Raw genomic sequence first — 8,864 nt, forward strand, 5'->3', positions numbered from 1 at the left:
GCAAAAATTATTGATAACCTATCTTCCAGATAGGTAATCAACAGTTAATCACCAAGACCCTCTTCTCAGAATCGCCGGCAATGACCTGATCGCCCGGCCTGTTGGCAGTGCAGTGGGGCAGGACATCATCATACGGGAAAGCAGTGGAAGTGTCATAGCTGGCTTCACTCCCATTGTAATCAATGGGGGCTGATTCTAGCTATTAGACTTCTGCATATGACCCAGGTGTTGGAGGCGGAAGAGCCAGAAGTGTAATAGTGAGCTTCAGCTCCCTTTGATTTCAGTGTGAGTGATGCCAGCTATGGCACTTCTATGACGACGTCCAGCCTCACTGACAGTGGGCAGGACAATCAGCTCATCGCTGTGGATCCTGAGCAGTGGGTACCCGGCATTGATGATCTATTCTGAGGTTCGGTCATCAAAGGTTTTTCTCTGGAAAGCCCCTTTAAATTACCATGTGATTAGAGTTCATGAGTATTTTAGTAATAGCAGCACCTACAAGGCTGTATTATGGCTATGTAAAACCTCAATCATATGCTATATCACCTACTATATTACAGAGCTAGAATATCTTCTTCAACATATGGCACAACACAAAGCACCATATGATAGCACACTGTTACAGTACAGCTGCCTCTGAGCACTGCTGTTCTGTCTTCTGCACATGGCAAGGACTAAGAATGAGTTAACAGGCTACAATTTCGTGTTCCGTTGAATTCCAACAGCACAATCTCAGCAATCGAAGTGATTGTTTGCAATTGACAATAATTGCTCTCATCATAATATATTAAAATGTGTATCATCAGAGGGCCTTAATTGTGATGGGTACTATCTGCATATAGGAGGTTTTTTTGTTATTTTTATAGCAAGAAGTGGCCTCCCAATCTCAGACTCTGGTCAATGTTAGAACTGGATTGCGTGTATCTTATCGGGAAATAGCCCTGTGTAAACACTTTATAGAATTGCTTGCAATCATAATAATATTGCAAATTAGATCTTCACAAAGTAGTAGTATATAAAACCACCCATTAGGCATTATTAATAAATCACTATCAAAGTGTGAAAGAAAGATCATGCTAAATCAATAAATCTATCTTTTTTCCCCAACAAATGGTACATTAACTGTTTCTATTGTTCATCATATTTAGCTAAAAGGAAAATAACAAAGTGTGTGAATTTCGCATTTTCAATAGATCTGAGGTGTCTTATCCACTCTGTTAAATTCTCATTAGTCAGGCGGTCAATTGACTGAGTGCAACAGAGCTGAATGTAGGGATCTGCAAACATATTGAATGCAGAAAGATGCAAACACTATAGAATAATGGATATACCGACACTCATTGTTAAAAAAATCAAGCACCTAGAAGGAGTTGTTGGAATCGAATGAAACTCGATTCTAACATTGATATAAGTAAGTAATTACAATATTCGAGGAAAACGTTAATTTATTGCGTAAAACTGAACACTTGAAGGGAGGCTCTAATACCCTGTTGTACCGCCTCTAGCTTGGATACAAGATGTGATACGGGTGGGCATGGAGGCTCTAGAACCCTGTTGTACCGCCTCTAGCTTGGATACAAGATGTGATACAGATGAGCATGGGGGCTCTAGTACCCTGTAGTACCGCCTCTAGCTTGGATACAAGATGTGATACGGGTGGGCATGGAGGCTCTAGTACCCTGTTGTACCGCCTCTAGCTTGGATACAAGATGTGATACAGATGAGCATGGGGGCTCTAGTACCCTGTAGTACCGCCTCTAGCTTGGATACAAGATGTGATACGGGTGGGCATGGAGGCTCTAGTACCCTGTTGTACCACCTCTAGCTTGGATACAAGATGTGATACGGGTGGGCATGGAGGCTCTAGAACCCTGTTGTACCGCCTCTAGCTTGGAGGCAAGATGTGTAATGGGTGGGCATGGAGGCTTACAGGTTCCCTATGGTATCTTGCGGTATATTGGTCCATATTAACTGTAATTAAGTCTCTTGGTCATGCAAACTTCTAGGCTATCAAAGTTTGCATCCCAGATGGTCCTGTACATGCTCTAGTGACGATAAATCTGGCGATAGGGCAGGCCACGGAAGTCTGGCAATGTTGTGGAGGCATTCCTGTGACACCCTTGTGTGTGCGGCTGAGCATTATCCTGCAGGAAAATGCCTCTTGGAAGCCCTTCTATGAGGGACAACACATGTGGCTGCAGGATGTAATGAGCATATTGCAAAGCTGTTATTGTCCCTCATACTACTACTAGGGGTGACCTACTGTCATATGTGATGGCCCCTCAGACCACCACACCATCAGTGGGGGTAGTTTGCAATTCCACAGCAAAGGCGGATTGCAGCGCTGAACCCTAGGCCTCCAGGCACAAACACGGCCATTGTTAGTGCCCAAACTAAACCTGGATTCATCTTTGAAGACAACTCAGTTCCACTTCGTAGCAGTCCAGTTTTGTCATTCACAACACCTCTACAAATAGAGGCGATGGTGGGTGGGTGTCAAAAGCAGTACACATAAAGGGCACTATGAGACCAAATGTCCTTCAGCCAAGCGCCAGGAAATGGTTTAGACAAGCATAGGGGCCTGTAACAATGGTACCACCTGTCTCTGGGTTGCGAACTATGAAACATTTGGAGCAGCTTGTGCTTGTCGATCAGATGATCTTCTCTACTGGTGGTCTGTCAAGAGCATCCTGAGCCTAGTCGTCTTGTGTGTGTGCCCTCATGCATCCGCTGATCCCAACACCTCCTAACAGTCTGGTCAGAATGTCCCAGGTGGCAGGCAATCATTGATACGACCATCCAGCTTCTCACATCCAATAATGCCCCCCTCTCAAACTCTGATAATTGGGCAAAATCTCTTTGATTGCATCGTAGAGGCGTTTAGTGATCAACAAACTCTACACAAGCAGAAAAAGAGGTCCACTACACACATGGAGCCTCTGAGAGCCTTTTTGTAGACCAAAGGTGGAACCACTTTTAGGGCCTCAGGTAGCAATGCATAGAACAGTCAGACAAGAATAGGACGTGTAGCGATTTTTTTAAAAATTGGTCTATCAGTATGAGTGAAAAATCGCTTGTGTGAATGATCCTATTTGAATTCATTGACTCTTTTTCTGGCGAGTTTCTACCCATCTCAGATTTGGACAGAACTCGCACAGAATATTTGCCCATGTGAATGCAGCCTAAATTAAAGGGGAAATTTATGAAGGGCTATGTGTTAGTTTGCACACTATTTTTGTGCAGAAATTTGGGATTTTTTTTATTTTTTGCTGCTCTCGTCACTTTTCAAATAAGTGGGTGAGGCTTATCAGAAGGAGTTCTCCACAGATTAACTATAAGTTATGTAAAAAATTTGCATAAAGTATAGCACAAATCTGGCGTAGATTTAACTTTCTGGCACACAGACGTGCACCTCTTCATAAATGTAGTGCATCTTACTTCAGTGCACTTCAGATAAAGGGGCTATCCCAAAATCTAAAGTTATCCCTTATGCACAAAATAGAGGCTAACTTTATAATAAGTGGGGTCTCATAGCTTAGACGCTCAATAATCCTGAGAACGGGGTTCCAATGTCCCCTCCTGTCACTGTGGGCTTGCTGCCCCACCTACAGTGATGTCAGATTGAATGGAACAATGAGCTTACACTGCTGCCTCTCCATTCATTTCCATGGGGCTGATGGAAATAGTTGAGTACAAGCACCTGGCTATCTGGTAGCCCCATTGAAAATGAATAGAGTGGCACTGCACATGCAAATCCTTTACTCTATTCATTCTCTTTCTCACTGGAGGGTGCAGTGAACCTGAGTGAAGAGAAGAGGGCGACATGGCACCCCCACTCTCAGGAACGGTACACATCTCAGCACCGAGACCCATACTGATCGTAAAGTTATACCCCATCCTGTGGATAGGGGATAACTCTAGATTTTGGGACAAGCCCTTTAAGACTAGTATAAGAAATGCCAGTCATAGTAGATTTCCCCCACAGTATATGGTTTATTTTCTATGATTGGTTTGCTATTTTTGGAGATACCATTATTGCACAGGTTCACCCATGTGTGCACCAGGCCTAAAGAGGAATTTTTATTTCTTTCTTTTTAAACCTAGAAACATTTAATTTCCAAGTTTTTTATGGGATAAGAATGGAGAAAAAACAGATGTTAATACCTCTTAAAAGGATTTACACAGTATGTGCTAAAATATATTTATCGGCTGCCTGTGTTGAAACTACACCATTGTAGCCAAAGACAAACGAATGATATACAATGACTCTGATGATGGGGGGAATGAGACTGACACAAAATATCCATATGAAAAGGTGTCTATAGTCATGCAGTTAACTATATACTACATCATCGGGCTGAAGGTTCCAGTCGAATATGTTATTATATCACTACTTGTGTGAAGTGGGTACAAAAGCCAATAATGTAACGGCATTTAATTTCTTTGAGGAGAAAACCAAAAACTGATTTAGCATTTGGCTGCGGAATCAGATATTGCACATTGGAAAACTGGAAACACATTGCCTGGTCTGATCATTTCTGCTTCTCAGTGCTGAAGAAAATGTGAGTCCTTTCATCCATCATGAGATATGTCAGCACAGTGCTCTGATCACATTGGCATTTATTAAGAATTATCTTTTTATTAGCAACAAATGTGTCAGGTTACAGAGAATGAATGCTAGAGTCTTAGATTTAAAATCTAAGTCCATACAAAGCCTTAAAATTCTGCTATGAGTACAACTACGCCTGATATCCTATTCTGCAATGTTATGTTCACAAGAAGCCGGAAAACTCATATATGGATTGGCAGGGTCTTCACAGTAAAGAAATGCAGTCTCCCTGAAACATTGATTTTTGTCTCCATGACCCATCAAATACCAGCTGCTTGGGGTCGTAAGAGGACTGTAGGACTGCTTTAAATAGGTATTCCCAATTCAGATATTTATGGCATATCCCATATGCCATAGGTGTCTGATATATGCCATAGGTGTCTGATATATATGTGTTTCATCTTTGAGACCAGCATGTATAGTATGTGGAGTATGGAGGTCTCATTCTACTGACAGAAGCATCTGGATGGAAAATGAAAAGAGATGTGGTTGCACGTAGAGCCCTCGTTCTCCACATAGTTGGCGGTCTTAGAGGTGGGAGCTCCATCCATGACACATTTAGGTTTAAGGGAATAACCCTTTAATTCAAACACAATTTTTGTAGGTTTTTGAGTACAAACTGCTCATTTTAAGTCCAGCCAAGACATCTCTATTGCATGTCAGGCAGTTAAATGTTGACTTGTCTTAGTGTTTTCAATCACAGTCTTCCTTTATAACCAAATTATGTCTCAATTAGATAACTGGAAATTGTCTTCAAGAGTTTTGTGGTATGCTGCAGAATTCACAGTTCGCACATGTCATGGCACTGGATATGCCTCAGAACTGATTTGACTTAGGACTAGATCCAGGGGCGGCATCTGGGCTTCCTGGTTTTTAGCTTTCCATCCCACCAATCATGATATGGTCTTCACTGCAGGGACCCAAGACCATTAACCGTAGAAATAGTCTCAGTTCGGAGGCAGCTTACACACTTTGTCAGGTTTTCTGTTATGCAGTACTGGAGTGTGTTGACAGGGATGTAGTCATAGAACAGGGCCAGACTCAGGACAGGTGGAATACTTTCACAAAGCAGACCAGACCAAGCGTCAGCACAGGCAGAAGACAAGGTACGCATAGTCAAATAACAAGCAAAGGGTCAGGGTAGGTCAGGGTCAGGGTAGCTGGATGGTTCAGCCAGGGATCAAATACCAGGGACATACACACTTGCACCTTCACACAGTATATGGACTGATTGCCCAGGTACCTTAAAGCAGGGGAGGGTGACTTGAATACCCAGAGGCCAGCCTGGGTTGGCTGAATGTGCATACTGGACCTTTAAGAGGCATGCTGGTAGTAGGCACACACCCTCTGGGAACCAGGGGACTGGCAGGAGATGCAGTGTCTGCCACAAACAACATGGGGAACAAGGCTCTGGCCATGACCGAGGGCAGGAGGTGGTAGGAGACATTGCCAGCTATGACCAGTGGCCATAACTCTACAGCAGCGAAACGTCACAATCCTAGGGAAACAAAAATAAGGCCCAATGTCCACGGGCAGTTCTGAGTTGCGGAAGATCTGCAAATCAAGCCGCCCATTGGGATACATGGGAATCCACAAATGAAATAAAACATGCGGATTTAATTTGCAGACCTTTTGGTCGGGGAAAACAATCGCAGCATGCTCCATTTCAGTGCGTATCCCGCAAGGACAGCTTCCATTGAAGTCAATGGAGGCAGTCCGATCCATGGCCTGTCCGTAATTTAATTGCAGACAGGCCGCAGACTCTGTAGGAAAGCAAGAGGTTAAAAGAAAATAAATTCCACTGCGCATGTGCGGTGGCATGCTGGCCAGGGCTTCTGCACACATCCATAGGGAAGAAAATGAAGACCTGGACGGGTAAGTAGAAGACCCGCAGGGTCCTCTGCCACAGGCAGGGTCAGATTTTGCTCTTGGCTCCCAAATGCAGAATACCGATCTGCCTGTGGACATGAGGCCAAACTCTCACTATCATGTTAGCCACTATGCTTAACTGTAGTTATAATATTATTACTGTAAAATGTTGTATTTGTTTTTCAATAAACATACTGTAGTATGACCTAAACTGAGAATTCCACTCTTGTCTAATCTGTATAAAGAACAATATCCACAATAGCCTTGGTATCATCCTGATGGTTCCAATTTGATACTTTGCCATGAATACCATTTTTCCTTTCCTGTTTCCTATTAAGATGTCACGAACCTTGACCTTAGTTGGGGCTATAGAAGACTGCAGTTCTTTGTAATTACTTCTTAGATGAGTTGTTTCTGTGCCCTTGTAGTAATTTTGTCAGGTAGGCTATTTCAGGGAAGATTTACAACTTTTCTAAGTCTTCTCCATTTGTAGATAATTGATTTTACTGTGGTTCCATTTAGTCAAAGAGCCTTAGAAATGACTGTAACCCTTTTTGGACTGATATAATTTAACCATACCTTCTCTATTAAGGGTTTTTTTTTTGTATAAAAATACTTAGTTAGAGAAAGATCAGAAACCATTCAATTCCCCTCAAAAATGTGACAAGGAATACCTATTCACAACCCTCTGCACCTGGAATTATATCTATACAATATTGTGCAAAGGTTTTAGGCAGGTGTAGAAAAAATGCTGTAAACTAAGAATTTTTTCAAAATAATTTTTTTTTCAAAAATAGAAGGCTTCTGATTGGCTCCAAATTTATTCTGCCGCAAGACAATCACCCCAAACATACAGCCAGTGTCATTAAAGGGGTTTTCCGGGACTTAAAAAAAAAGAAAGAAAATGTTACAAGGGCTTAGAAATCAGTAAAAATTGAATACTCAACTGTCTCGTCCGCACCCTGTCCAGCACTCCAGCCCTAGAGCCCTGCGCGGCAGAGCTATAGAAGAATCACCACTGAATCCTGTGAGTGGCTGAGCGGTCACATGCAGAATGAACTGCACATGACCACCTGCCACACAGAAACCCAAAGAAGCAGCACTGTTCATTGTGCATGTGACCACTCAGGCACTCACATGCTTCAGTGGTGATTCTTCTATGGTTCTGTGCAGAGGGCACTGGGGCTGCAGGGCTGGATGGAGACCGGCCAGGATAAGTGAGTTTTTAATTTTTTTTATTTCAAGTCTTTTTAAAATTTTTAAGCCCCTTTAAGAATTATCTTCAGCGTAAAGAAGAACAAGGAGAACTGTAAGTGATGATCTCAACATCATAGAGTCTGTCTGGGAATATATGAAGAGATATTAGCAAGACTACATCCACAAAAGATCTGTGATTAGTTCTTCAAGATGTTTGAAATAACCTCCCTGCCGAGTTCCTTCAAAAACTGTGTGCAAGTGTAACTAGAAGAATTGATGCTGTTTTAAAAGTAAACGGTAGTCACACCAAATATTTATTTGATTTAGATTTTTCTTTTGTTCATTCATGTAGCATTTTGTTAGTCGACAAAATAAAGTATTAACACTTTCATTTTTGAAACCATTCTTACTTTGCAGCATTTTTTCGACATCTGCCTAAAACAATTGCACAGTACTGTACGTAGGGGCATCACGACTACTCAGTAGTTAGTACTATTACCTTACAGCTTTGGAGCCCCTGGTTCTCTCCTTGATTGGCTGGGTTTCCACTGTGTTCTCCAATTTCTTCCTATACCGGTAGCAGAAAGTAAGGACACCGCCATACAATATTAGATGGTCAGCAGGTTCTGCCAACAACCTAATGTATATGGCCTCTAGTATGTGAGACTTGTATGATGTTGGATACGTTTAGGATACTTTTTTTCAAATATACTACCTTTTTGTGGAACAGAAGCCCCTTTGTTGAGCAAGTTTACAAGTCAACCTTTTATATACCTACCAAAGCAGCTTTGGTTCCCCAGAAGTTTGCAATTTATTTTCTAGTTTTTGTATACTTTTGCTATATCTTTGTCTTTTTAAAACTACAATATTTTTTTACCATAGAGACCTAGGTTGACAATAAAAATCTGAAAAAATCATGCTTACATTGATATCACAGGGAGTGTTACTTGAAAGTGTTGTGCAAAGGCATTTAAAATATATTTCAAGTATTTTTTTTATATTTTATACAAATTGCTGAAAAATTAGAATTTATTTGTTCCCTTATTGTATTGTAATAATAGCAGAGATGTTACAATACTTAAATACATTGGCCCTGATAATGGCACATTTATGGAAAAGTATTACCATTTATCCATAGGACAGAGCTTTAGCCTCAGAGTGCTGCTATGATGAAAACCAGACAGACTGT

Source organism: Eleutherodactylus coqui, chromosome 8, assembly GCF_035609145.1.
Source record: "Eleutherodactylus coqui strain aEleCoq1 chromosome 8, aEleCoq1.hap1, whole genome shotgun sequence".
Lineage (NCBI taxonomy): Eukaryota > Metazoa > Chordata > Amphibia > Anura > Eleutherodactylidae > Eleutherodactylus > Eleutherodactylus coqui.